The 3,940-nt window shown below is 45.4% G+C and overlaps 1 non-coding gene across 1 annotated transcript; it reads left to right on the top strand.

The window, feature by feature from the left end:
* The first annotated feature begins 48 nt into the window (after window positions 1-48).
* On the top strand, window positions 49-131 carry trnal-cag (transfer RNA leucine (anticodon CAG)). The gene has a single exon. It is a non-coding gene; the product is annotated as a tRNA-Leu (tRNA).
* Window positions 132-3,940: the final 3,809 nt, after the last annotated feature.

Raw genomic sequence — 3,940 nt, 5'->3', positions numbered from 1 at the left:
TCATGATGGCGTTTTGTGTTGATTGATTCGAAAGGTCTGATGAAATACGTCAGGATGGCCGAGCGGTCTAAGGCGCTGCGTTCAGGTCGCAGTCTCCCCTGGAGGCGTGGGTTCGAATCCCACTTCTGACATTACATTTGGATCTCGTTGATTGTGATTATCTGTTCAAACTTTGTAATATGGAGAACATTTGGAAAAGGTATGGAGATTTAAACTCAATGGCCATCATTTATCAAACGAGCGTACGACAGAAAACGTGCGTAAAATGGATCTAGCCTACGCTCATTTCAACGTTGAGCTTGGCATTTATCAATTTGAACGTGAGCGCAGGCTGCGATGAAATCTCACGTCAGGTCTGAGCTCGTGTACGCAAGTTTTTTTGGCGCAACACACGGGTATTTCACTGATGAATAGAGCAGCACAAGTAGCCCATGTTGCACATCTGTATTAATTACTAAATAAATTGGAATTAGCCCAGCCGTTCAAACAATTACAAACAAGTCAGCCCTAATTAAAAACAGTATTGCTATGAAAATAATTAGAATGTGACAGGTGAAATGTTTATTCAGCTGTCTATATAAACAGGAGCTTTGCCAAATAGGTGGTCGAGTCGCAGCAATGGCAGATCTGGCTGTTAGAGGACCTCAACGCGCGTCTAAGACGAGAGAGATTTTCGAGAGCGATGAATGGCTCTTGAGTCGTTTTCGTCTCCCAAGGCATCTCCTAATGGAGCTATGCAATGCTTTGGAGCCACAGTTAAGGCGAGAAACTAGGCGTCTAAACGCAATACCTGTGCCAGTGCAGGTGTGCTCTACCTTGGGGTTTTTGGCCACCGGGACCTTTCAGCGGGAGATCGGGGACAGGTCTGGTATTTCCCAGCCAAGTATCCGAACCATGCCAGCAGTTTTGGCAGCTATACTGTCCCTCTCTGAACGTTATATTAAATTCCATACACTAACGATCAGCAAACTGGAATCAAACGGGATTTTTATGCTATTGCTATGTTTCCAAATGTGATTGGTGCGGTTGATTGTACCCATGTGCGTATGAAGCCACCATCTATTAATGATTAAGCGTACATCAACCGCAAAAGCTACCATTCAGTTAATGTTCCGATTATTTGCGATGCCAGAATGTCAATCCTGAACATGGTAGCCCGATGGCCTGGGGGCACGCACGATTCTTTTATTTTCCAAAATAGCAACGTTGGGCATCGTCTACATCAGGGCGCACTACATGGTCAGAGTCATCTCGGTGAGTTACGCTGCAGTCGCACTGCACCGGCCTCCTCCCGTTTCTTGCTTGGCCGGCTTCACAGCCGCAACACGTTTTTTGGTGATGAGCTTCATGTCGGACCATTTTTTCTTCACCTTATTCGGAATTAAATAACTTTAACGGAATGCAAACAATAGCATATATGTGAAATGTTTTAAGCTGGATAACAGAAGTTGTACATTTAATTTATTATTTAATTAATTTAATTAACAAACCTCTTCCGTAGCCGACGAACATTGGAACAATATTCACTGCAACAGTTATTTCCTTCCATATAGCATTCTTTTGCTGGCCTTTAATGCCAGCTTTTAGGCTACCAAATAAAACCAGACGGTTCGCATCCACCAGTGACCCGAGCGTCTCCATTTGGGTCTCGGAAAAATTCCTCTATTTTACCGTTGGACGTTTCTCCATGTCGTAAAAGTTGGGGGCGAGACTTCTGAAGACGTGCTTTTATATGGGCGTATCACGTTCATTACGATCAATCTCAGCCGCCGTATTTATCAACACCAGGGGCCTCATGTACTAAGGTTGCGTACGCACAAAAACGTGGCGTACGTCCTTTTCCACGCTCACGTTCAGATGTACAAAACGTGAAATGACCGTAAAAATGTGCGGTCCCCACGCCAGCCAGCTGTCGTACGCACGTTTCTACAGCTATTGTTCCTTTGGCGACACTTAGAGGTGACGCTGGGAAACTGGGAAAAAAGGTGAAAACAATGACTCATCAGAGTGATATGCACATCAGAAGTCCTTTTTCGATCAGATTTTTAAGCGAATTAACTCTTAAAGCGAATTAATTTGTAGCGACATAAGAAGCGCCTAAACGGTTTTCCATCGACAGAATGATTATAGCGAATTAAAATTGTGTCACAATGCCCCGTGTTGAAGCGCATTTTTCTAACCCGCTAGATTTTCCGTTGTCAATGCGCATGCGCGACATTCTATATCGCTTCAGCCGTTTTCCATTACTTTTATGTCGCTAGAACTTTCCCAAAACCACCTCTGCAGAGCGAATTAACTTAGTGCGACAAAATCGGCGTTAGAGCGATATAACCCTTTTTCCATCACATATGTCGCACTAACTTTTGATGCGCATCATTTTAAAGCGCATTATCTTTTTGATGGAAAAAGGAGAGACACACTAATGAACAATTAACACACCTTGCAATTATATGGGTGGCTATAAAAGCATGCGCAATGGATGAAGAAAATTGTTTTAAGAATGGCTGCGTTAGCGTTGTTAGAGGACATCGCAAATGGTCAAATCCGAAGGGCGCTGGAGACGCCGGGGCCGACGGAGGAGACGCCGGGGCCGACGGAGGAGACGCCAGGGCCGACGGAGCAATCCGTGCCCTCTCCTTGCTTGTCTATTCAAAAATAAAAAATGTAAGTTAATAAACACGAGTCAAAGTCTTTAATATCCTGGCATCTTTACGCACGACTTATGTGTATTGCAAGCAGCCAATTGACCAGTATAATTACAGCATTTATGACTTCAGCATATTTACCGTGGGGATGATCGGTGTCCCCTTCATGGGCTCCCACCACTCCGGTGAGAGCCGTGTCACCGATCAAAGCGGCCACTCTCAAATCGAAGGGGGAGAGTTCCCCCACTCCCGTCCCCCCACCTGTTGCGGTCACGCTTCGGCGATGGGCAGAAACCCTCCGCTTCACCTCCACCTTGGGGTCTGACCACTTCTTTTTAATTTCAGAGTGTGTGCGCTGCTGAGACCCCACTGCATTGACGGCCTCGCAAACACTCTCCCACTCACTTCTCTTTTGTTTTGCATTTATCCCTGTTGACAGGGTTCCAAATAGCATATGCTTGCGCATTTCTACCTCGTGGAGCAAAATCTCGAGCTCAGACTCCGTGAAGTTTCGTTTTTTGCCTCTGTTCATGGTGCCAGGTGATCGGATTACGAGGTGAATCTCAGGTCCAGAGGCCTATTTAAATGAAATTGCATATTCAAATGGGCGTGGACAGGGAGGAGTTTGGCACCTCGGCATGTGCGCTCAATTCCACGTGGATTGAGATGTACAAAAGAAACGTGCTTGGATCCATGCGTTCGCACACTTTGATACATCTGAATTTATTTGTGCGTAAGACAGTTTCTTGGTTTTGGCGTACGCCAAGTTTTAGTATGAAATCCACGCAAGTCTTAGTACATGAGGCCCCAAGATCCTTCGTACGCTGGGATTGGTGTGATACGAAGGTTTCGTAAATCTCACGTGGGTCCTATCGTAAGATGAATCATGCGTTCAGATTTGCGCTCATTTCTACGTTCGTTTGATAAATGAGGGCCACTGTCTCAATCTGTGTGTTTGCACGTCCGTGTCGGTGCATTAGTTTATGTAAGTAGTGTAATCCATGTAACTATGGTAACGTTACAGCGCATGGTAGCTGGGGTTTATTATCGGTCCTTGTTGTACGGACATTTGAATATACGAGAGCAGTAACCATGATGGTGTGTTGTTTTTATTGATTCGAAGGGTATGATGACATACGTCAGGATGGCCGCGCGGTCTAAGGTGCTGCGTTCAGGTCGCATTTGGAAAAGGTAAGGAGATTTAAACTCAAAGTGACTGGCTGGCTACGGTGGGGTAGTGGAAATGGGTAATGAGAGGGGTGTCTTTCTGTCTCAATCTTTGTGTGCACGTCCGT

This window comes from Gadus chalcogrammus, chromosome 12 (genome assembly GCF_026213295.1).
Source record: "Gadus chalcogrammus isolate NIFS_2021 chromosome 12, NIFS_Gcha_1.0, whole genome shotgun sequence".
In the NCBI taxonomy this organism is placed as follows: Eukaryota; Metazoa; Chordata; class Actinopteri; order Gadiformes; family Gadidae; genus Gadus; species Gadus chalcogrammus.
Note: the sequence above shows the minus strand (reverse complement) of the source record. Positions and strands in the feature narration are given on the sequence as shown.